We start from the raw sequence: 27,914 nt of genomic DNA on the forward strand, positions 1-27,914 counted from the left end.
CTTTGCTATAGAACAAGAATAATCTCAAATAAAACACTTGCTAGGTGTTGTATTATAATTCTTTATATGACAAAAAAATTAAGAAATTTAGTACAGATTACTATTTTGGGAGAATCAGATTATTCCTAGTGTTCTGCTTGCTGCCATTTAAAAAGAAATTAAAGAATTAGTTATTTTGTTCATTCTAATGAATAATTGTATTTCAAAGTTTATATGAAAAATCAGTATCTATTTATTTTTCATTGTTATTGTATGTGTTCTATGTTGAAGCCAGATAGCACAGGAGTGGAGGTGAGAATACATGTGTAGTAGGTTTTTCCTCCTCATCTCTCTCTCAATAATGATCCTCTCACAGTGAAATGTTCAGTTCCTTTATTGAAAGTTAGAACGGAAATTCTGTCAATGGTAAAAAAAGGAGAAAATTGCCAAATCACTAAATGAAGATTTAGAGAATAAGGTCTAGAATTGCATGAATCTTTTTGGAATATTGAACTTAATAATCTCAGAGAGTTATTTTGTTTTGATTAGAGCATATTGGGGCTACATCACGTTCCCTGCCTAACTGACTTTTCCTTAGAGAAATCTTGCCTAAGTGTGTGAAAACATTTTCTGTTTGCAGAGCATTTCTATTGAAAACAGCAACTCTGGAGACACTGTATTCTGAAGTACATAAGCCATTTCTCATGCAATGTTTTATTCTCAGTATTTCCTGTGGCACAGACTCGCTGTACAGAGTCTAGGGATTAGTTCCTCTCAGCTGATGTTTTATACAAATCTGAAAAGATTTAAATACATGAAAAAAGCTTTCAAAATATCTTCTTTACAATAAACCTTAAGTCCCTTTTTCCTCTCGGGAATGTACTGTGTCACTCTCTTCAACTGGCTTTTCTTTGTATGATGCTTTTTTAAATACCACACATTTTATCCAGTTGCATATCAATGAGAAGCAATTGATGGGACTTCTTTGAAAGCCCCTAAAGACCAATTTGACATGTTTAATAAGGTATTTTAATACTAAGCAAATACTCTCTGAGATTGCCAATTGCTATGCATAACTTGTCAGAGTTCACAGCTCTGTTAAAATCCCAAGAGAATTGATGTTGAGCAAAAACTTTGGATAAAAATAAGCTGAAAACTTATGAAGGCTGAAAATATTTCTCTGAAGGAGGCTCTTAAGGCTGACTCCTCAGAAGACTTCCCCAGGCTTTCAGGGAAAGCAAGACTCATTAAGACTCAGCATAAATTTTGTGCTACATAGAGAGACTAGAATTTCACCAACAGACTAATAAGAGCAGACTTTAGTTGTTGTGTAGTTTAGTCACACTTTATTCACTCAACAGTTATAAAATTTTTTTAAATAACTGAGATAACACTTATTATATATTTGTGCTGTCAGAAAAATAACTATTTTAAGACTGGCCACAATTTTCAAATGGACAACCTACTTGCTCCCAAGATAAGTGACCTGAGATTTTTCTCTAAACCCACATGATGGAAAATTCTGTGAATTGTCATCTGACTTTCTCATGCGACTCATGAGTACGTGCATGTGAAACATACACACACACACACACAAAGACACATGCACATACACACACCCACACAAAAGCATGTGCCCTCACATACACACACACACAAACTTTCAATCTTTATCTCCATTTTATTTAACACATGTGTTTAAATAATGACCACTCTTAATTATATATATATGAACTAATTTGACTATCCATTTTGAAATTTCTCATTAGGCAAATAAGTTTTATATTCTTTTCTTTAAATGAAAAAATTGTATTCAATGATACAATATGTATTTTAATAGGCTGTGTAAAAGCCATTACTATAAACCACTTAATTTAATAATTCAATAGGTGTATTGAAAATGTTATAGCTAATGATATTTACAAACATTATGTTGATATTTGAAAGGCTATACAATTTGAATACATTTATGTATTCTGAAAAACATCTATATATTTAATTGCCCCGCCCAGTCCTAATTTTCTCCTTTCCTTAAACTGTTCCACGTTTTCCTGACATTTTCTTTTATGTACCCCTTGATAAATTTCAATCCCATTTCAGGTGCAACTATATGAATTCAAGCACTTTTATTAGCCAACTCTATAGAGAAAAGACAACAGTATGAATATATTTTCCCAAATGAGTCTCTGAAGTAAAGTGTCAAGAAGAAGTATTTATTGTGTAAATGGCTTGTTGTTTCTTGCTCTTCCAGAGGTCCTAGGTTCAATTTCCAGTACTCCTGTCAGGCAACACACAGCCTCCTATAAGTCCATATCTAGAAGGGATCTGATAACTCTGGCCTAGCCTCTCAGAATACCTGCAATAGCATGCACCACCTACACACAGACACATACATGTACATATACTGAAAAATAATAAAAGTGAATCTTAATAGAGATTGACTTAGCCATTCTGACAGGTATAAGAAGGAATCTCAGTGTCACTTGGATTGGCATTTCTCTGATGACTAAGCACTTTGAGCATTTCTTTAAGTGTTTTTTAACCATTCCAGAATCCTATGCTGAGAATTCTCTGCTGAGCTCTGTACCACATTTTTAATCGGAATATTTTGTTTGTTAATGTTTAAATTTCTTGAGTTCTTTACATGTTCTGAATGCTAGCCCTTTGTCACATGTAGGACTGGCTCATCTCTTTGGGTCATATTACAATGCATCTTCTGGACACACAATAACCATGGGAGATTATCTTCACTTGTCTCAGAGTATGCTGACTTTTCCATCCTACATATTCCATAGTTTGTTTTTATACAACTATAACTTTTAGTGAATTCATTATTTCCTGTTGAACATTGATTGATTCAGTAGGTATTAGTCTATATTTCCCTGAAATTCATCAATTACTATCTTATATGAATTAGTATATTTTGCTAGCTGTACTAATAGAACACATTCAATATAAAGGTCCTGTTCTATACTCCGAAGTGCTATGCTGAGAAATTTAACACACACACACACACACACACACACACACACACACTCACTCACTCACACACATTTTAAATACCATACATTTTATCATGTTACATATCAATGAGAAGTGATTGAGCATACTTCTTTGAAAGCACTGAAAGACTAATTTGACATGTTTAATAAGATATTTTAATACTAAGCAAATACTCTTCCTCATTGTCATTTCCTATCCTTAGTATACACACACACACATATATATATGTGTGTGTGTGTGTGTGTGTGTGTGTGTGTGTGTGTGTATTCATTGAGTAAGTAATGGCAACTAAACAGGACTCTGAGATTCTATCTTAAACCCATCAGAATGACTAAGATAAAAAACTCAAGTAACAGCACATGCTGGTGAGGATGTGGAGCAAGGGAAACACTCGTCCATTGCTGGTGGGTGTGAACATTTGCACAACCACTTTGGAAATCATTCTGGCAATTTCTCAGAAAATTGACAATAGTTCTACCTCAAGACACAGCTATATCATTCCTGGGCATATACCCAAAAGATGTTCCACTATACCGCAGGGATACTTGCTCAACTATATTTATAGCAGTTTTATTCATAATAGTCAGAAACTGGAAACAACCTAGATGTCCCTCAACTGAAGAATGGATAAAAACAATGTGGTACATTTACACAATGTAATACTACTCAGCTATTAAAAAAGAATGGACATTATGAAATTTTCAAGCAAATTGATCGGACTAGATAAATCACTTTTATAAAAACAAATTCTTTGCTATGCCAACCACTACGGAAGAAATGTCCTTAAGGTATTGTCCTTTGATGAGTCCTGAATGCAACAATATCCTGAATACGCAAAAAACTTTATGAAGATAATTCAATGCTTTCTGATAGGAGTTTAGGCCCAGTGCATACAAAAGAACACAGACCTCATAGTGTAAACTAATCAATAACCGATGTCTCTAAAGCTCACAGGCCCTAGTAGGGAAGCTACATTTGTCTGCAAACTCAACATGTTATCAAACTACCCTCCCAGTCTTTATGGCTCTACTTAAGAGTTAGTACTGCTCTCATTCTTAGCCTGAAAATTTGCCTGAGAATGATTCACCTTATTTTTAACCCTTAGACTTATTTCTATGAATATTTGTAACAATGTAATATATACTATATCGCTATTGTTTTATAAAGTAATAAATTACTTTTTCTAGGGATAAATTTGAGAGACTGAGTACCCAAAGGACAATAGCCAGACAATAGGCACATGTAAGATACAAAATCATAATGGGGAGTAATTAGCACAGATTTCTGAGTCATTATCTCCCATTATCTCCAGGCTCGAAACCATAAACCAGATTCACCTGTAAATCAGACTCAGGGGAGTTCAGATAATCACTATTTGCTTTGTTCTGGGAAACAAAGAATAATCCTCCCAACAATGGCTCACAAATGATCAATACTTGATTAAAAGCTGACAATTTGCTTGTTTCTAATCCCCATTTCCAATTTAGGTTTAAGCAAAAAAAAAAAGTCTAAAATGATTTTGTAATCAATCTCCTGTGATAATACAGTTTTAAATATTTTTGCCTGCAATGTCCTTGTGCCAAAGCTTCTAATGAAAATATAAAAGTAGCTTTAGCTTTTTCATCCCAAATATCTGCATGTATTTGAATCTACGAAGAAGAGGAAATTATAGTGACTGATTTCCTTACTTGCATAAGAAAAATAATATTTTACTTGGGGGGGAGTTGGTAGGTCTTAAAGAAATAATAACTTCTTTTAGACAATAAGAAATTTATGTTAGTGCTCACTTCGGCAGCACATATACTAAAATTAGGACGATATAAAGAAGCTTAGCCTGGTCCCTGCACAAGGATGACATGCAAATTCATGAAGCATTCCATATTTTGGGGGACTCTAGATGAGAGAAGCATGGGAGAATAGCAAAGTTGAAGGATCCAGAGGATCCTAGAAACCTACAAGAAGAACATTATGATAGGCAGATTTGGGCCCAGGGGTCCAGCTCAAACTATGGCACCAGCCAAGGACAATACAGGCCGTAAACTTCAAACCCCTACCAAGATCTAGCCAATGGACAGGCCATTCTCCATAGTTGAGTGGAGAGTGGGGACTGACTTTCACACATATTCTGGTGCCTCATATTTGACCATGTCCCCTGGATGGGGAGACCTGGTAGCACTCAGAGGAAGGATAGTAGGCTACCAAGAAGAAACTTGATACCCTATGAGCATATAAAGGGGGAGGAAGTCCCCCTCAGTCACAGTCATAGGGGAAGGGAGTAAGGGGAAAATGGGAGGGAGAGAGGAATGGGAGGATACAAGAGAGGGGATAACCATTGAGATGTAATAATATGCAACACATTCTCTCTTAGAAATATAAGACAACTATTTTATTGAGATAAATCCAGAATAAACACATTGACAATATAACTGTAAATATCTATAAGTCAAATTTGGAAAGCTACTAAACTGTACTCCTGGCATACTCAGGTAATCAACTTTATTCCTTCTCATGTCTCTGATGGGGTTGAAGATCAGGTAGCTTAGTTTTACAATGACGCTTAGTTGTTTAGGGAATAATATGTTTATAGGTCTAGATAGATGTTTTAAGTTGATAATGACAATATGTCATGGAGACTGATTTACATTCAGAATTTTAGATGCACCAAGATAGAAAAGATGTTTTCTTCAAGGCTGTCAAATACAAATAGCCAAAGCACTAAAAATGTAACATTACTATAATTCCTGATTATGTCATTGTTCTTCTTGCTATAGGTAGTTTATTGTATATATGTGTAACAATATAAATGTATATGTAAAAATAAAAAATTTTAATTAATAAAATATATTCTAAATATTTACATGTATATATATGTAATATATGTAAACATTTGTAAATATATATTCTCTATTTTGAACCCATTTTTATTGCATTAATATAGATTTTTACATGGTAAATTATAGCTAATATTATACATTTGCTTCATGATCATAGAGATATTTGCAGCAGATTGTTAACTGAATAAAGAAGGGCATACCTGTTTACAGAGTGACAATGACTACACTATAGAACCTTGTTTCTGGCCTATTAACAGAACTATGGCTGTTGTTGTTTTGACGGTGTTTAGTTCTGTGGAATTTACTGGTCCATAATTCACCATGCAGACAAGAATAGCCCTGAACTTATAGACAACCACCTTCTTCTCCTTCCAGAGTGTTTGGGATTAAAGGCCTGTGCCACCACACCCAGGACAATTATAGATCTTTGAATTAATAGATAATCTTCTATTAGAGGACACAAGAATTTAATAGATTTGCTTTTCTGCAGCGATATGACACTCAATTTGTGATTATTTTTCCTTATGTTTTCCTTCTTCCATGAAAATATCCCATGTAATTAGTGCAACTCACATAACTGTCAAAAGGAGATTGAATGGGAATATGTCTTGTTGTCTTCTAGCAAAGAGGAGTCCATGCTAGTTCTCTTGCCATAGAACTACATTAGAGCTAACCCTTTAAGACCACCTAAGTCCCTCAACTGCTTGTCCATGACATCCACCTCCTCCTTGTCTGCCTTACTCCATGTGGTACTTAACAGACATAAGCATGAACAGCACCAAGGATCCTAAAGCCATCGGACAAGACACAAATATTAGAAACATGAAACACCCTTGACTGTGGCCCTCTAGTTTCTTTGTTGAGCCTGAAGAGTGGTCCAAAATGTGCGACGAAGTTGTTACGGGCTCCTTACCAAACAGTTGGAGGCACAAGAAAAACAGAAGACTTGAATAATGAGTATATCCCCAAATGCCACAGAAGCAGAGGAAAGGGAATTTCATCCCTACTGTGTGTAAGCTTATTCCTGAATATTGTGATCTCCCTATATAAAAAAGAACTTGATTTGAACACAAAAGAAGAAGAAACACAACCACCCATCATAAAAACACAAAATCATTGAATAAAAACAAAACAGCATGTCAGCTGGAAAAATACATATCCCATAGTAATAGTGCCTATGAAAAATAAAGTGGAACAAGTTATGGAAAATTCAAAATAATGATTGTGAAAACATGAAGGCCAGAAAAAATAGAATGATTTTATCTAAGTCCAGAGCAGCCACAGTTGTTAACCCAGACTGTCATGCCTACAAACACACACAAACAAGCACAAATACAAACAATTACATTAGAAAGAAATTAAAATGTTCCATAATAAAAACAAATTAAAGGAATTTGTGACAATAAAACCAACTCTACAAAGGATTCTAAATGAAGCCCTTCAATCAGAAAAGAAAACTAAACACACTCAAATGATCATATAGAATATATAGTTGTACAATTATTCAAAAGAGATATAAAAACAGCAAAATCAATAAAATTACATATATTAACACATATATTTCAATGCCACTGAATAAAAAAGACACAATAAACATATTGAATAATAAGACAGTATTAATTTTTTTATCACCTTCAAGAAACCATGCAAAACCAAATAAGGATGGTTAAATGTATTCAAAGATAATTAAACTAAGCAACAAGCAAATATAGCTATTCTAGTATTTTGGGTTGGAGGGATCTTCAAACAAAAACTTTCAGAAGGATAAGGAAAACTAAATAGTCATTAAAGGGAAAAATCTACCAACTAGATATTATAATCCTACAAATACACAACCCAGACACAGGTGATCATATTTGACAAAGGAAACAGTATTTTATTCAAAGCTGCAGCTTAGATCCACCATAGTGACATTCAGTGATTTCAATACCCTATTGTATCTGGTATCACACAAGTCATAGGAGGTGGGGACAACAACAACTAAACAGAATAATTTAAACTAAATTGCATTATAAGCAAAATGGATGTAATAGATATCTATAGGACATTGTATTCAAATACTAAGGACACAAATTTCATCACTTCATGGAAATTCCTCCAATGTTGATCACATATTGGGCCATAAAACAACATTCAACAAATATAGGAAAAATTGAAAAGACACCCTGATTTCCATCTGAGCACCATGAACTAAATGAAATAAATTAAATTAGTTGTTTAGAAATAACAGAATAATGTAGTAGAAGGAACAAACAGAAGTAGAAATAAATTCATAAAAACTAAATGACAAACTACTAAGACAGTTGAGTCAGAGATGAAATCAAGAATGAAAATGAAAATTTTCTACAAGAGTGAAAATAAAAACAACACCCCCAAATACATGAGGCACCATTCAAAACCACACTACGCTTCTGCTGAAACTTTCTGTTCATGTTACTTCACATGTCCAAGATCATCCATTTAAGTCATTTGGTCTCAGGTGGGAATGGTTCTCACATTCATCATAGGAAAAGGAAAAAAAAAAAAACAAGAAAGAAAGAAAGAAAGAAAGAAAGAAAGAAAGAAAAGAAAAAAAAAGGAGTTTCACATGCAGTTGAAACAAACAAAAAGCCATGCAAATGTAAGATATGCTGTGTAGTGTGATAACAAGGGAGCATGGTTTCAAATATTTTGTAGTATTTTTAATTCAGTACAGTAAAACACTATAGGGGCATTGTTATTGCAGTAGGAGGCTAAGTGATAGCCTCTGTCCCTGAGGAATGTCACAGAGCAGCAAAAGTACAGCATCTGCATGTACAGTGTAAAGTACAACTCAAGGCCTGGGCCTTTGAGCTTCTCCAATAGGGGTGTTCTTGTTATTGCAATATAATTGTGTTACTACAACATAAAACATTGTTGAAAACAAGTAACTATATTTCATCCTGTTACAGTGTTTCTGGGGCCTCTTTAACTTAGTAATTTAAAAACATTTTCCCATGATATGTATATTGATAAATAAGGGATAAATCAGAAAATATTTCCCTAAACCAAGATATCCACAATCAGAAATAATAGAAAAAAAGAATTACATAGTTGTTATTACTAAGCAAGCCTTCTAGAGTCCTGTGGGTAATGATGAAGCTAAATTTATAACCATTATATTTCAGTGAGAATAAATTATTTTATACAAAAACTAAACGCCAGGCTAGGTATTGGTTCCATGGGAACAAGTTATTCCTGAAGAAGGTTTAAAAATTAGATTTCCCTCCACCTATTTAAAAAGCTGGACATGTCTTCTTATACACATGTAACTCTGAAACTTTGGCATATAGGGTAGGGACAGGAGGAATTCTGTCCCTAGCTGGATTCTAATGAGGTCCAGGTACAGTGAGAGATCCTTTAACCAATATTAAAACAAATAGTGTCAAAGCAGACACCCAGTATTCTCCTTTGGCTTTCTCACACATGTGCATGTGTGTTTGCACACTGACACAGACACACACACATAACTAACACTCACACATTTTTAAATAAGTTTAAAAAGAAAAGTAAATATATCCATAAGTTTGTCTAATAAGTAAACATATTTACCTCAAATACCATCAAAATATATAGCTTGGTTTTGATTATTGTATTCAAAATTTCTTTATTTACTCTCTTATAGTAATGTATGTGTTTCAGTCTTCTACAAAGAAGTGTGTACATATGACAATATTACTTTGTCACACATAAAATATTATATATGAGTTTAATTTGAGCAAATTATGGCCCAGAAAATACATAAAAATATTTATTCTAATGAGGTGTTCACTTTATCAAAGAAATTTAAAAAGACAAAAGAAAAAGCAAAAAATCAGTTGTACTTAAAATTCAAACCACTGGTTCACCTAATGTTTTAGTAAGAATGAGACAATAACTTGAATTATTTTTTCCTCCTTAAATTTAGAATTAAAATATGTATTCCCAGGTGGGTTGGTATCCTGTTCTGTCCACCAATAGTCTTATCTGGTTAGAGTGTGGCCTCTTCAGTCTTAACAACCGCCAGGACTAGGGGTTTCAGCTAGAGTCACCCTCAAAGCCTGTGTGTCGCCTACCCTGTTGTAGGACTCCTTCTTGCCTCAGAGATGCCCCTGCCTACGGCTTCTCTTCTATCTGCAAGCCCAGCCTCATTTATCATAGCACTCCCTTTCCTATCCTGTTCCCTCTCTTCCACCACTTTCCCTGTCTATTCTATGTCCCTTCCAGCATCCTCCCTTTGGCCCTCCTTGTTTTAGCTTCATTGGATCTGTGAAACCTAATGTTGTTATCCTGTATCATACTGCTAATATCTGCTTCAAAAATGGTACTGGTCTAACTGGATGTCTATGTATATAAAAGTGCAAATAGATCCATATATGTTACTCTGCACAAAACTAAAGTCCAAGTGGACTTAAAGACGTCAGCAATAAAACAGATACATGAGGGGATCCATGATGGTAACGAGCTGGGTGGGCCTTGTTTAGAAACCAGATTAATCAAGGCAGGGATTTGGACTATTTTCTCGACTAGGAACACCAAGCTTCCCACTCCACCACAGCAGAAGAACTCCACTGTTCGACAGAAATAAACTACAGAAAACCGGCATATCTGTGAACTCACGGAGATCACGGACACCATGGAGAGCAGCCACAGCAGCTGCAGTATGGAGGCGGCAGCCACTCAAGCATATAGCCTGGAATGCAGGCAAGGTTTCATCTGTTGAGGTGATTGGTGTGGTGCCTGGAAGATCTGGGCAATACTAGGTCCAGTGGGAATACAGAGTGTATTTCTGGGGGATCACAGAGAGACTAAGAGCCTGGCAGAGGGCATGGATTTCTATGGGGAGCAGCCGTCAGGGCTGCACGCAGTAAAGGAGGTCACCAGCAACTCAGACAAGGCCCTTCCTACTGTGGTGATTAGCGTAGTGTCCCGAAGATCTAGATAACACTAAGTCCTGGGGGAACAGAGAGGGTATCCTGGGCCCACCGGTTCACAGAGACCCAGAGCCCATGCGGAGAACATGAACCTCTATGCAGAGCAGCCACCACTGCAGCAGCCAATCAAGCAGGTAGCTGGGAATGCAGGCAAGGTCCTGCCTGCAGGTGAGATTGGTGTGGTGTTCAGAAGATCTGGACCATTCTAAGTCCAGGGGGAACATAGAGTGTGTTTCTGGGCTTACCAGTCTGCAAAGAGTCCCAGAACCCGGCAGGAGACCAGGCAGCTGGGGTTACACTCTCCAGCTACAGTGTTAAAGCTGTGCTCTCATCTTCTCTGGTCTGTTCTAAGAATTTAGAAGGGTCCACTCTTCCCAGCAGCAGGACAGCTGCCTGCCATTATAAACCGGGAGCTTTGTATCTGAGACTGAACTCTGAGCAGTGTATCTCCAGGCTTGAGCTACTGGCCCAGGAAAAACACAGAACAACAGGTGGCTCTGATTCCAGACCAACCCGCTGGTCCCGAGAAAGCCCCAGGTGAGCCAGGTGAGCATGAGTGCAAAATCTAAAACCAGAGCTGAGGGTGTTGGCCTCACTTGTGACCCCTGTCTTCCTCTCAGACCATTCATGGGCCCGTTGCCCCAGGGGGAATAGAGAGCATAGATCTGAGCCTACCAGTCCACAGAGAAACCCAGGGCCCTCACAGGAGACCAGGCAGCTGTGGACACCCTGCCCCCAGACATACCCTAAAGCGGCATACTCAAGTGGTTTAATCTAAGAACGTGGAGGAAGGGTGCCCACTGTCCAACAACTGGACAGGTTCCCACTAGGGATAACCAGGAGCTTGGTATCTGAGACTGAACTTTGGGCAGTGTAACTCCAGACTAGGGCTGCTAGACCAGGAAAAAGACAGGAAAATGGGTGGTTCTAATCTAGGAATAACCTGCAAGTCCTCAGAAAGCCTCAGGATCTGGAAACCACTGGAGTGTGAGCACAAACCCAAAACTCTGAGCCAAGAGCATTAGCTTCAACTACATCCCCTCTCTTCCTCTCTGACCACCTGAAGGCATGATGGCCCAGGAGGAACGGAAAGCATAGATCAGGCCCACCAGCCCTTGGAGAGATCCAGGGCCCACACCAAGTCTCAGGCAGCTGCAGTCAAACCTCCAGCCACAGCTTTAAAGCTTCCCACCACGGAGGAGGTGTGTCTGTGTTCTTGTCACACCTGCCCACCCTTTGTCTCCCTCTCTGGATGCTCTGTGGGCCCGTAGGCCCAGGAAGAACAGAGAGAGTGGATCAGGGTCCCAACATCAGAGACAGCAAGATGACTAGATGTCAAAGCAAAACCATCAACAACAAAAACCAAAATAATATGGCATCTCCAGATCCCAACTATCCCAATGAAATCAAGCCTGAGAACTCAAACACAATTGAAGTACAAGAAAATTACCTCCAATCCTTAGTAATGAAGATGATAATGGGGAAAACTAATAAGATCTGAAAACAAATGCAGGAAGATACAGCCAAACAGATTGAAGACATTAAAGAGGCCAATGGAGAGGCACTGGAAAAAAATCCAGGTAAAGACAAACCACATGAAGGAAATCAATAAAACAGTTCAAGATTTGAAGACAAAAATGGAAACAATGATAAAAATTCAGACAAAAGACTGGAACAAGTGAACTCAGAGAAGTATGCAAGTAATACAAACCTAAGCTTCTCTAACAGAATTCAAGAGATGGAGGATCGAATCTTGGCAGTAGAAGATGCTATGGTAGAACTTGAAACAACCATTAGAGAAAAAGCTAAATCCGAAAAATTCCTGACACAAAACATCCAACAAATGAAGGACACCATGAAAAGAGAAAATTTGAGGATAACAGGAATTGAGGAAAGAGAAGATGCCTGGCTGCAAGAACCAGAAAATATCTTCAACATATAAGAGACCTATAGAAAACCAAATAGAATAGACCAGAAAATAAAATCCTCCTATCACATAATAATCAAGACACAAAATATACAGAATAAAGAAAAAGTACTAAAAGTGGCAAGGGAAAAGGGTCAATTAACATTTAATGGCAACCCTATCAGAATTATACCCAACTTCTCAGCAGAGACTATTAAAGCCAGAAGGGTCTAGACAGTGGTCTTGCAAACCCTAAGAGACCACAGATTCCAGCAAGACTACTCTACCCAGCAAAACTTTAAATAACTCTTGATGGTGAAAACAAGATATTCCATGATAAAAACAAATTCAAACAGTTCCTAACCACTAATCCAGCCTTAGAGAAGTTAATAGGAGGAAAACGACAAACCAAAGTGACAAACTACAACGAAAACTACACAGGAATTAGATAATCACAACATAATTACACAAGCACTCTACTGGAACTAACATAAAAATCAAGGGACTTAACAATCACTGGCCACTAATATCTCTCAAAATTAATGGTCTCAATTCTCCAATAAAAAGACACAGACTAATCGAATGGATGCATAAACAAGACCCAACATTCTTCTGCATCCAAGAAACACATCTCAGCCATAAGGATAGACATTACCTCAGGGTAAAAGGCTAGGAAAATGTATTCCAAGCAAATGGACAGAAGAAGGAAGCTGGTGAAGCCATTTTAATATCTAATCAAATAGACTTAACACCAAAACTAATCAAGAGAGATGAGGAAGGATACTCTATACTCTTCAAAGGTAAAGCCAAGGAAGATGACATCACAATTCTGAACATCCATGCTCCCATTGCAAGAGCGCCCACATTTGTAAAAGACCTATTAACAAAGCTTAAACCACACATTGATCCCCACACACTCATAGTGGGAGACTTCAACACCCCACCTTCACTGAAGGATATGTCAATGAAACAGAAACTAAACCGAGAATAACAACATTAACCAATGTCATGAATAAAATGGATCTAACTTTTCATCCAACACAAAGGATTATACCTTCTTCTCAGCACCTCATGGAACCTTCTCCAAAATTAATCACATAATAGGTCACAAAGCAAGCCTCACCAGATTAAATAAGATTGAAATAATACCATGTATCCTATCAGATCACCATGGTTTAAGGCTGTACTTCAAACACAATAGAAATAACTAAAAGCCTACACACATATGGAAACTAAACAAATCTCTACTTGATGACACCTGAGTCAGGGAAGAAATAAAGAAAGAAATAGAAGACTTTCTGAAATTCAATGAACGTGAAGGAACAACATACACAAATTTGTGGGACAAATTGAAGGCAGTTCTAAGAGGAAAACTCATAGCACTAAGTGCCTTTAAGAAGAAAGTGGAAACACCCCACATAAGCAACTTAATGACACAGCTAGGTTTCCTTGGGAAAAAAAAGAAGCAGATGCACCCAGGAGTAGACATCTGGAAATAATCAAACTCAAAGCTGAAATAAATAAATTAGAAACAAAGAGAACAATTCAAAGAATTAACAAAATCAGGAGCAGATTCTTTGAGAAAATCAACTAGATAGACAAACCGTTAGCCAAACTAACTAAAAGGCAGAGAGACACTATCCAAATCAACAATATCAGAAATGAAAAGGGAGCCATAACAACAGACACTGAAGAAATACAAAGAATCATAAAATCCTATTTTAAAGCCATATATGCCACAAAATGTGAAAATCTAAGAGAGATGGACAATTTTCCGAATGGATTACATTTGCCATAATTGAGTGAAGAGCAGATAAACAAATTAAATAGTCCTATTTCTCCTATAGAAATAGAAACAATCATTGATAGTCTCCCAACCAAAAAAAGCTCAGGGCCAGATGATTTCAGCACAGAATTCTACCAGACCTTCAAAGAAGAGTTAATACCAATACTCTTCAAGTTAACCCAAAAGATAGAAATGCATGGAACTCTACCAAATTCATTCTATTCATTCATTAGGTATCATTCATTCCAATTCATTCATTAGATATCAACCGTTCACGTTGATACCTAAGCCCTACAAAGACCCAACAAAAAAGAGAATATCAGACCAATTTCTCTTATGAATATTGATGCAAAAATACTCAATAAAATACTCACAAAATGAATACAAGAATATAACAAAGATATCATTCACAATGACCAAGTAGGCTTCTTTCCTGGCATGCAGGGATAGTTTAATATGTGGAAATATGGAAATATATGAATGTAATCCACAATATATACAAACTTAAAGAAAAAGAAAAAACACACAATCATCTCCTTAGATGCAGAAAAAGCATTTGACAAAATCCAACACCCTTTCATGGTTAAAGTTTTGGAGAGATTAGGAATACAAGGCACATACCTAAACATAATAAAGGCTATCTATATTAAGCCAATAGGCAACATCAAATTAAATGGTAAGATACTCAAGGAAATTCTTCTAAAATTGGGTATCAGACAAGGCTGCCCACTTTCTCCATATCTCTTAAATATAGTTGTTAGATTTCTAGCCTGAGTTATAAGACAACAAAAGGAGATCAAGGGCATCCAAATGGGAAAGGAGGTAGTCAAATTATCCCTATTTGCTGATGATATGATAGTGTACATAAGTGACCCCTAAAATTCCACCAGTCTACTCCTACAACTGATAAACACCTTCAGCAAATTGGCTGCATACATATTAACTCAAAAAAGTCAGTAGTCTTCCTATATACAAATGAAAAACATTCAGAAGAAGGAATTAGGAAAACTATATCCTTCATGATAGCCACAAGAAATATAAAATATCTAGGAGTAACTCTAACCAAACAAGTGAAGGACTTATTTGAAAAAAATTTTAAATCTCTGAAGAAAGAGATTGAAAAAGATATAAGAAGATAAAAGGACATCCCTTGTTCATAGATTGGGAGAATTAACATAGTAAAAATGGCCCTCTTACCAAAAGCAATTTACAGATTCAGTGCAATACCTATTAAAATACGCACACAATTTTTAAAGACATTGAAAGATCAATTATCAATTTCATATGGAAAAACAAAAAACTCAGAACAGCAATAACAATCCTATACAATAAAAGATCCTCCAGAGCAATCTCCATATCTGATCTCAAGCTGTACTATAGAGCAACAGTAATTAAAACTGTATGGTACTGACACAGCAATAGGCTGGTGGATCAATGGAATCAAATCAAAGACCCAGATATGAATTCACAAACATATGGTCACTCGATTTTTGACAATAAAGCCAAATCTATTAAATGGAAAAAGGATAGCATATTCAACAAATGGTGCTGATCTAACTGGATATCTGCATGTAGAAGAATGCAACTGGACCCATATTTGTCACCATGTACAAAACTCAATTCCAAGTGGATCAAACACCTCAACAGAAAACTAGAGACACTAAATTCGTTAGAAGAAAAAGTGAGTAAGAGCCTAGAACACATTGGAACAGCAGACAACTTCCTGAACAGAACACCAACAGCCCAGATCTTAAGGTCAAAAATTATGGGAGATCATGTGGCCGAGAAGCTTCTGTAAGGCAGGAGACACTTTCAACAGAACAAAACCACATCCTACCGATGGGGAAAAGATCTTCACCAACCCTAAATCTGACAAAAGTCTAATATTCAAAATATATAATGAACTCAATAAATTAATTACCACCAAACCAAATAATCCAATTGAGAAATGGCGCTCAATATTAAACAGAGAATTCATAGCAGAGGAATATGGAATGGCTAAGAAACACTTAAAGAAATGCTCAGCATCTTTAGTCATCAGAGAAATGCAAATCAAAACAACTCTGAGATTCCATCTTACACCCATCAGAATGGCAAAGATCAAAAACTCAAGTTACACCTCATGCTGGTGAGGATGTGGAGAAAGAGGAACACTCCTTCACTGCTGTTGGAATACAAACTTGTAAAAGCACTTTGGAAATCTATCTGGCACTATCTCAGAAGACTGGGAATAGGGCTTTCTCAAGACTCAGCTATTCCACTCTTTTGAATATACCCAGAAGATCACCAGCACACAACAAGAACATATGATCAACCATGTTCATAGGGGCCTTATTCATAATAGCCAGAACCTGGAAACAGCCTAAGCATCCCTCAGTAGTAGAATGGATAAAGACACTGTGGTACATTTAGACTATGGAATACTACTCAGCTACTAAAAACAAGGAATTCCTGAAATTTGTGGACAAATGGATTGAACTAGAAATGATCATAATGAGTGAGTTAATCCAGAATCAGAGAGACTCAAATGGTATATACTCACTTATAAGTGGACACTAGCCCAAGAGGTATGTCTCATGAATGTCTTCACTTACCAGGAAAGTGAGATAGAGGTTAGGACATCCTATTGGGACTCTAGGTGAGAGAAATATAAGAAATGGGGAAATAGAATGATCCAGAGGGTCCTAGAAACCTACAAGAAGAAGAAATCTATCATGGGCAGGTATGGGCCGAGGTGTTCTGCTCCAATTATGGCACCTACCAAGGACAATACATTCAGTGAGCATCAAACCCCTAACCAGATCTAGCCAAGGGACAGGAGCTTCTCCACAATTAAGTGGAGAGTGGGGACTGACTTTCACATGAACTCTGGTGCCCCATATTTGACCATGTCCCCTTGATGGGGAGGCCCGATGGCACCCAAAGGAAGGATAGCAGACTACCAAGAAGAGACTTGATACCCTATGAGCATATACAGGGGGAAGAGGGTCCCCCTCAGTCACAGTCATAGCGGAGGGGAATAGGGTGTAAGAAGGAGGGAGGGAGTGATAGGAGGATACATGGGATGGGATAACAATTAAGATATAATATTGAATTAATGAAAATTATAATGCAAAAAAGAAAAAAACAGACACACTAATCTGTTAGAAGAAAAAGTGGGGAAAGGCCTTGAATTCATTGGCACAGGAGATAACTTTCTGAATAGAACACCAATAGCTAAGGCTCTCATTACAACCATTAATAAGTGGGATTTCATGAAATCAAAAAGCTTCTGTAAGGCAAAGGACACTGTCAATAGAGCAAAACCATAGCCTACAGACTGGGAGAAGACCTTTGGCAGCTGTACATCAAACAAAGGGCTAATATCCATGATATATAAAGAGCTCAAAAAATTAAACACCACCAAACCAAATAACCAAATTTTAAAAAATGGTGTACAGAGTTAAGCAGAGAATTTTCAACAGAGGAATGTTTAATGCCTTAGAAACACTTAAATAAATGCTCAATGCCCTTAAGTCATGAAGGAAATGCAAATCAAAACAATTCTGAGATTCCATTTACATCTATTCAGTACGGCTAAGATCAAAAGGAAAAGTGACACCATATACTGGCAAGGATGTGGAGAAAAAGGAACATTCCTCCATTGCTAGTGGCAGTGAAAACTTGTACAACCACTTTAGAAATCAATCTGGTACTCTCTATGAAATTTGGGAATAGTGCTGCTTCAAGACCTAACTACACCACTCCTGGGAATATACCCAAAAGATGCTCCATCATACAACAAGGACATTTGCACACCTATGATCATAGAAGCACTATTCATAATAGCCAGAATCTGGGACCAACCTAGAAGTCCTTCAAACAAAAAATTAATAAAGAAACTCTAGAACATTTACCCAATGTAATACTATTCAGCTATCAAAACCAAGGAAATCATGAAACTTGCAGGCAAATAGATGGACAAAATAATGATCATCCTGAGTGAGGTAACTCAGACACAGAAAGACATGCATGGTATGTGCTCACTTATAAGTGTATATTAGCCAAACATGGATGTCCTCTGAGAGACTCCACACATGAAGCGATCTAGACAGATACTCAGACTCCAAACCTGGCTCTGGGCTAAATTCTCAGAGTTTCATGGAAGAGTTGGGGCATGGAAGGAACCTAAGGAGTCAGGAGTTCCAAAAAGAGACCATAAAGCCCATTTATGTAAACACAGGGGTGCCTGCACAAACTGATACCCCAACAAAGGATATTGCAAGCAAGTAACTTAGGCCTCCATGTTCAGAGGTAGCATATTGACAGCTCATTCTCCATGTTGGCAGGGGGAAGAGAGTGGAGACTGCCTTTGCCACAGGAACTTTGGTGCCTGTGATTTGATCACTGCCCCTTGGTGGGGTGGCCTTGCAGACACACAGAGGCATTGGATGATGGCTATTCTGACGTGTCCTGATAAGCTGAGGTCGAATGGTGGGGAAGGTATCTCCTGCCCATAAGGTCAAAGGTCTAGGGAAGAGTAATAGGGCAGAAGAGTGATGGAGCACAGTGGGATCAGGAAGATAAGAGTGAGGGGATAAGAACTGGGATGCAATGTGAATAAATTATTAAATAAAAATAATAATAAGTGAGTACATATCATGTATATCTTTCTGGGCCTGGGCTACCTCACTTAGGGTGATCTTTTCTTACTCTATCCCTTCCTACAAAATGTGAGAGATTAAGATTGAACAGAGATTGAAGGAACATCTAACCAATGCCTGGCCCAAACTGAGACCCACACCAAGGGAGAAATGCAATGCCTAATACTTTTAATGGCACTCTGCTCTGCTTGCAGACAGGAGCCTAGTATAGATGTCGTATAAGAGGCTCCATCCAGCAATAGATGCAAACATACATTGGGCAGAGCACAGGCAATCCTGTGGAAGAGTTTGGAAAAGAAGGACCTGGAGTGGACAAGAACTACACAAAAAGACCAACAGAGCCAGCTAACCTGGACACAGGGGGCCTTGCAGAGACCAAAGCACAGACCAAGGACCATACAGGGACTGTACCCTCTACATATATGCACTGGATGGGCAACTTGGTCTTCATGTGGGTCTCCTAGTAGGGGGAAGCAAGGGCTGTCTCTGACATGGAGTTTGTGGAATGCTTTTCTATAACTTCCCCCTAGCGACCTGCCTTGCCAGGCCACACTCAGTCCTGAGATGACTTGATGTCCTGGGGTGGGTGGTGGGGGAGCTTTCTTTTCTAAGGAGTAGGGAAAGGCGATAGAGAGGGAAGACAGAGGGAGGGTAGGACTGGGAGGAAAGGAAGGAGAGGGCTACGATTGGAATGTAACTTGAATAAATAAATTAATTAATTTAAAAATATTTAAAAGATATATTCATACATTTGAAAAAGATAAATACATCATTAATCAATTCAGTTAACAACAAAATTTAGCCATATATCCAAACAATGTGTGGCACATATTAGGAGTCTATCCTTCAACTAATTTCTTCTTCAGAGTGGAAGTATTTTTGGAACCAATTGTTGTGTCTTTACAGAACCAGTATCGGGAGTATGTTTTGCTTCAAGTGAGAAGGTTACAAAAAACTTTCAGACTAAAATGAAGTAGTCGTAGTCCTCCTGAGGTTCCTTTTCAAACATTTCTTTTCATTTTGGGCTTGGCCTTTACTTTCTGTCAGTAACATCCTTCAACGTAAACATTTTAAAATTAAAAACAAAATCCCTGTAGTTTCTCGCTCAGCTTCTGGGAATACTGCTGTTTGAGCACAGGTGAAGAGGACCACTCCTTCCTCTCCTCTTGGAGTCAAACATGGGCATTATTATTGTCAAGGCAGGAGCTGAGACCTTAAACAGGACAAACTGAATCACACAGCCTTACTCATCAGTGTGATCTATGAGAAAACACAAGCTAACTGTGTGTGACCATGTAATATAATACTGTGGCTACCAGGCCATCAAAAAACACAATGTATATTGCTTTGGGTTTGTGCTTGTTTGTTTTGTTTTGTTTTGTTTTAATGTAAAATATCGTGTAAGCTGGTGTGCTTAAAAACTTGACGCTTCGATGTTGGTTCTACTTTAGAAGCTCTGAACTATTTGGAAAAAGGTAAAAGCTTTGTGACAAAATGGACTACCGACAGCTAGTATTGAAGGATGATATCACACCTCAGATCCCAACTAGAACAGCTCTGTGTTTCCTGACTATGAACACAATGTGGTCCAGAAGCCAAGTCCTCCTTCCACAAAGGATTGTATCTCCTTAAACACTGAGCCAAAAGAAATTGTCCTTTAAGTTTCTTGTAGAGTGGTTGGTCACAGCAAATGTAACAAACTCAGCTACTATTTCCTGAACTTGCATTTTCTATAAGATGGAAAGCAAAATTTAAGAAAAGTTACCAGAAGAAAGAAACAAGAAAAAGACGGAAGTTGCATAACATGGCAATTTTTTTTTTTGTTCAGTGAATGAATGAATGGTTCTTCAGGTCCACCTTGTAAATCCTCAAGTAAGAACTAGGTGCTGTGTGAACTGTAATACAAGCCTCATGATACTAAAATCATATCATCCCCAAGATCATGTCTCCAGGGTGGATATTTGAATACAGCTTCTTGAATCCTGGCAGGTGTCCAGAGTGAAGCTCAGGGGATATGTGGGCAAATCTAATTCAAGGTCCCTACAAACAGTGCAATAAAAGACACCACAGCTGCTGACTGTTGCTGCTGTACAACAAGATATACACAAAAAGAGGATCTGGACTTCAAAGATCGGTGGCAAAAGATGGAGAGGAATATGAAACGGGAAGAGGAATAGGGGCATTTAATTAAATAGGACAGGGAACACAGAGTATTTAAGGATTATGTGTAAAATAAATAGTTTTTCCGATACCTGAAAATGTTTCAGTGCTCCAATGAACCCAAAGATAGTAAATGATATATACATAATTCTTTACATTGTATATAATAGATTAATAATCTCTATTTTATAATCTGTTTTAATGATTGAATATCTTAACCAGTTAAGAAGCACTCTCCTTGTGAGAATGTGAACTTCATTTAAATAATGTTTTATTTATTCTCCTTTTCATTTCTCAAGTACCATATTTTCACCTACCTCTAACTAAAATAATAGGTAGCATTGTGTGTGATGAGGACTATTTATTTGGACTATGGAACTAGAGCACTGAATTCATATCACCTTTTAGTGTCTCTCAAAAAATGACAAAACATTTCATACCAATATATAAATAACTTGGATCAGTATAAAACCCTATCCTCTTTGTTATTGGAAGTGAAAAATACTTTTAAAAGAGTGTTAGAGGGTGAAAAAAAGAGATCATTATTGTCATAATTCTGCTCTTGCTAGAGGCCATCCTCTAGAGGCTCACGTGCTGGAAGTTTGGTCCCTCGTGCAGTGATGATGAGACGTGACAGGACTTTCAGGAATTGAGGTGTAGTGGGATGTCACTAAGTCACTAGGGTAGCCACTCTCTTTAAGAACTAAAGTGGCTCTTGTGGGACCATAGTTAGTTACCATAGACTTGATGTTTAAAAATATGCTTGTTCCCCAGTCCCACAACCTCTCTATCATTGTATGGCCACTCGCATGTGTGCTGAGAGGAGACATCAGTTTTGTTGCTCGGGCTCAGGTATATAATGTGATAAGAGAAATGAACTGAGATGGTCACCAGTACTAGCAAGATAATATTTTGAAATAATGAACAAATGAAAAGTGTTAAATTTGCATTGATACAATTTATGTTTCTTCTGGACATACACAGGAAACTATTGACTTCAGTAGTGCCATAACAACATTTTACTCCACTGAAACTTACTAAATATGTATAGATATAAATAGGATAATATATACTTGGCATGTGCATATATATATATATATATATATATATATATATATATATATATATAGAGAGAGAGAGAGAGAGAGAGAGAGAGAGAGAGAGAGAGATGGGCATCTGCAACTATATGGCTATCCCTACACTGATTTACTGCAAATAATCTAAATAAAGTTTATAAGGCCAAATTTCTTTGAGTTTTGGAAGTTATAAGTCTCAACACTCAAGCCAGTGTTCTTCATTCTATAGTCGAGACAACTATAGTTCACCCACAAGTTTGTTCCGATTATGTTCTCTTATTAATTTGAATATGATAGTTAATATTTCAACACCAACTTTTAGTGTAGAATAACTTTAGTCAAAAAACTATATGTCTTGATCATGGCCAGCACTGCGAAATTCACAGTGTGTGGAATTCCAAATTGTACAATATATTCTTTTACCCATTCTTCTATATTTTGTCATTTCCTTATCATGTATACTCTGGGCTAGTAATTCTCTTTTTTTTCTCCTTTATTAATTTATTCTTGTTACATCTCAATGGTTATCCCATCCCTTGTATCCTCCCATTCTTCCCTCCCTCCCATTTTCCCCTTATTCCCCTCCCCTATGACTGTTCCTGAGGGGGATTACCTCCCCTGTATATGTTCATAGGGTATCAAGTCTCTTCTTGGTAACCTGCTGTCCTTCCTCTGATTGCCACCAGGTCTCCCCGTCCAGGGGACATGGTCAAAGGTGAGGCACCAGAGTATGTGAGAAAGTAATATCCCACTCTCCACTCTACTGTGGAAAGTGTTCTGTCCATTGTCTAGATCTGGGTAGGGGTTTAAAGTTTACCGCCTGTATTGTCCTTGGCTGGTGCCTTAGTTTGAGCGGGACCCCTGGGCCCAAATCTGCCTATCATAATGTTCTACTTGTAGGCTTCTAGGACCCTCTGGATCCTTCTACTTTGCCATTCTCCCATGATTCTCTCATCTAGAGTCCCACTAGAATTCTCAACTGTTAATTGTGAATGACTTAAAAAAATTTTAAGGATATTTAGCAATCTCTGGAAATGTCAGGCTTGGGTGTAATGTGAGGGATGCAATACCATGGATTAGGTATGAATGAATCTAACACTCCTACTGTGATAAGGGCATTTGCAAAAAACTTCAAGACTTGTAGTTGTACTGAGTTTTGGAAGTTATAAGTCTCAACACTCCAGCCAGTGTTCTTCATTTCACATATAACAGGAGATATTACATTGTGAAAATCACACAAATGAGAAGAAGATTTATATAGGAAAATTTTCTGAACCATTTGATTTATGTTTGCATCTGTTTTAAACCATCTACAAAGTGAGTGTTGTTTTATGATTGTTACTCTTTAAACATAAACACACTAGACTTTTTTTACTGAGTAGTTTCCCAAATAATATAATAGAATCCTCCATACCAAGAAAGCTTTTGATACTACCATTTCTGTAATCATTCCATGTTTTGAAAAGATGTGTAGATATTATTATCACAATGCTGTTTTTTAATTACCTAACAATACAAATATGTATACATACACAAGCACATTCTCTTTCCTCCTTTTCTGTATATATGTCCAGTAGAGGAAAAAGGAATATTTGTCATCACTTACTGTCTACTTAAAATGAAGTGTTCACTTATTTTAATCCTGTTTCTAAATGATAAGCCTTAGGCATTGCGAATAATCCATTATTACAGCTTTTGAGTGTGTAAGCTGGTCTTCCTTTCAAGTTCTTTACAGTAACACTAGACATAACTATATCAAGATTGGATGAGGCAACCCCAGTAAGATAAAAAGGGTTCTCAGAACAAGTGAAAGAGTCAGGGACACATCGCCTCCTAACGTTAGGTTTCATGCTAGCCTTTCATAAAAAAAAAATTCTGTAGTTTTTAATAATAATGGTATTCAAAACAAGAAAAACAGAACCCACTTTTCATATGCAATTACTTTCATGCATATATACACATGTCTTTCTCCCTTTCAGATAGTTTTCTGTGCATGGCTATGAATATTCTTAAACAAATTCATTCTATAGTATAAATTGCTGATTGTTTTATATGTAAATAGGGAAATTTTTATGTATGCATATATGTGTATTCTGGTTACTATTTCCACATAGTATATAATATTTCAATAGATATTAATGCATATATTGTTACATCTACATGGGATAACCTAGTGAATAGCTCCACAAAATATTTCAGTCCAGAAAGACAGAAGTATTAACCAAAATAATAAATATATTAAAAAATCATATTGAAATTTAGTAATTTGTCAGCCAATTAAATATATTTTAAATAAGAGTTAGACAGAATGTATCTATATGGCAGAATATTTTGTTACTAAAAGCTAATGTTATTGATCAGAACTCTAAATATCACCTAAAGACTATCTCCTTATTAGTTATTTGTCAGGAAACCACATTGCAACCTATTAAAAATATAGTTTCTGGTCACTCCTTTTGGCTAACCATCAGAACTAAATAATAAGTGTCTAAAGCATATGTTTATTACAAGTAGATAAATCAATCTGGAACTTAAACTTTCATAGTAATGCATGCTGCTAAAGAAAAGACAATAACAGTTTTAACTAACTGAGAACTCTTGGAACTACCACACCAAATTGGCAGGCAAAATACACTTACTAACTCAGCAGTGGCATGACTGTTATAGGAGTAACCTACCCGTCTAAGATAGGACTTGAATTCCACACCATGGGAGGACATTTATGCCTGATACTTGCAAAATTTTATGGCTGAAGAAGTTTTAAGCCCTAATGTGGATATGTTACTACTGTGTAGTTAATTTTAAAGTGATTGAGATGCCAATAATTATATATATATATATATATATATATATATATATATATTCTGATATATATATATCAGAAATAATTGGGAAAGCTTCTCTTTGAATCAGTGTTGGTGAACCCAGAGATGCATGGCTCCTCTGGTTGCAGAGAATAAGTGATGCTTTTCTTTTCCCTGAAGAGTCAGATGAAGATAAAGGCTGTGAAACAGTGGCCTTGTAGTTGTGGCATTATTCTATAGATTTAATTACTTTGCTTTGTTCTTCATTGTAGGAAGAATGAATACATTTTCAACATTCAAAATCTACTCATTTCAATCACTGTGATTCCTTTCCCCTCTTAAAAGTGACTTCACCATGCACTGGCCTCTCCATTGTCTTTCAACATTATTAGAATTACTACCTGTAAAAGTAATAGTTTTATTATAATACTTTTAATAACACAAAAATGTTACTACTTTCTCAAGAACTTTATATACCATGTTTGATGTAAAAACCCATACTTCTCCATCTAAATCTATATATACATCTTAGTGTTAATTTTTTTCAAATCATGGTCCCATATGACTGCATAAATATTAGATATAAGATTTTCTTTTTCTTCCTTTGTCCCAGGGATAAGTTTATCTTTTAACAGTAGAAAATTCTACCCCCCCAAATATGTGGTAATCAGTGGGATGTAATAGTAGTAAATACACATTGTTTAATGAGTCAAAAAGTTAACCTTATTTCTTTAAACTTTATGCTATAACATCTGTTTTATATTGCTACCACTGTGCTTCTGGAATATTTCTGTAAGAATTGCTCTTGAAATAAGTTGTATGCATATTTTAATATTATTTCTAAAATAGGAATAAAAGACTTAAAGATATACCTAACTGAAAATTTTCTATGTATTTCTTAATAAATATGTTATTTTAGACAAATAAGGCTATTCTGTATTTTATTTTTATTCTCAGTAAACCAAGAATAACCATCATGTTGACACTGTGATGAGAATTATGACAAATGCATGACATTGTTGTAAATATAAAAGATTTTGCTGACACTTAGCAAGTGTTTAACAAGTGTTCCTTGTAGTTGTCGGTTAGATCATTCTCACAGTTGCTATGGTGACCTACATTCAGATTCTGGCAAATTTTTTGTACAATTTGTGATGAAGGATTTGAAATATGTTTTCAGAGAAGAAAGCCTATATTAAAAAGAACAAATCTCATTACTAGATTAATTAGAACTTTTGTGAGTACAAATAATTTTCATTAGAAGCATGATTTGAATATTTGAAATAAGCAGGTCGCAGCACTCAAGCAGAAAGAAAATTTTCTATCATAGCAAGTTTTCTGAAATCATAATTAATCTGTAGGATAGTAGAAGAGAAAGGAAGTAGGAATCTCATATATCCACTCAAATCAAGATTCTTAAAAGAGAGCAGAATTACTGCTTCCAATAAGAAGTGGGAATAATTTGCCCATTCCAGCTCCCTCTATCCTTCCTCCCACTCTTTCAGAAGACTCTCCAAACTCAGCCTATTACTTAGCTGATGTTCTCTGCACCTGTTTCCATTGGGTGCTGGATGAAGCCTCCCAGAAGACAATTTTGCAAGGGCCCTGTCTGTAAGCAGATGAGAATGACATTAATAGCCACAGGGATTGGCTCTCTCCCATGCAGTGGCTCTAAAGCTGTACTAGTCATTGGTTTGTTATTCCCTCAATCTCTGCTCCATTTTTATCCCTCCACTTCTTTCAGGCAAGGAAATTGTTGTGTTGAAGGTTTTATGGGTGAGTTGATGACCCTCTCACTTCACTGGAAGTCCCAACTGGCCACAGAGATGACAGCTTCAGGCTCCATATGCCTTGCGGCTACAAGTCTCGGCTAGGTTCACCGCCATAGACTCCCTGAAGCCTCCACTGTTCCAGAGAGGCCCATAACTTGCCAATATCCATTCTCCCTCCCAGTCCTTGCCCCAACCCCACTCTACCCACACCTGAACCATACACCTGTTACACTCCCCAACTCCTCTCCCATCCAATTCCTTCCCTCTGTCTATTTCAGATGTCAATTTTATTTCCCTTCCCGAGTGACCCTTCTTTACTTCTCTGGGTCTGTGAGCCGTAGCATTATTATCTTGTACTTTATGGATAATATCCACTTACATGGGAGTAGATATCATGAATGTCTTTCTGAGTGTGTGTTACTTCACTCAGGATGATCTTTCCTAGTTCCTCCTTTTTGACTGAAAATTGCATGGCATCTTTGTTTTTAATAGCTGAGTAATATTCCACTGTGTAAATGTACCACATTTTCTTTATCAACTTTTTTGGCTGAGGGATAACCTAGATAGGTTGTTCCCAGTTTCTGCTATGAACATAGTTGGGCAAGTGTCTTGAGGTATGTTGGAGCATTTTGGGGTATAGGCTCAGTAGTGACATAGCAGGCAAATGAGTGGCATATGTTTGTAATCCTGACAGAGGAAAATTAGAAAGAGGGTAATCCCTGGGACTTGCCAGCCAACCACCCTGGTGTAACTAGCAAGCATTAAGCTAACATTTGCATGGTACTTTAGTAACAGTGAAATACAGCTTTCCAGTGCTTAGATGACTTGCAGAGTGGGTCAGAAGGGAAGAAGAATGATATTTGTTTACACAGAATGGTGCCCTTCTGTGAAGTGTCAAGCCCCACCACATAGCCTCCAAAGAACTTTCTGGCTCAATCAGTAGAGATCTTCTTATTCCAGACTATATAGAACTCTAGTTATTCTGTCTTGGGATCATTCCCTGTAATCTCCTACAATGCA

At 36.9% G+C, this 27,914-nt stretch overlaps 1 protein-coding gene across 8 annotated transcripts in view; it reads right to left on the reverse strand.

Moving 5' to 3' along the window:
• The window catches only part of CDH18 (cadherin 18), an 838,900-nt gene that overhangs the window by 202,318 nt on the left and 608,668 nt on the right, over nt 1–27,914 (reverse strand). The gene's annotated exons all lie outside the window — the stretch shown is intronic.

The sequence above is a fragment of the Acomys minous genome (genome assembly GCF_964271855.1).
Source record: "Acomys minous genome assembly, chromosome: 5".
Classification (NCBI taxonomy): Eukaryota; Metazoa; Chordata; class Mammalia; order Rodentia; family Muridae; genus Acomys; species Acomys minous.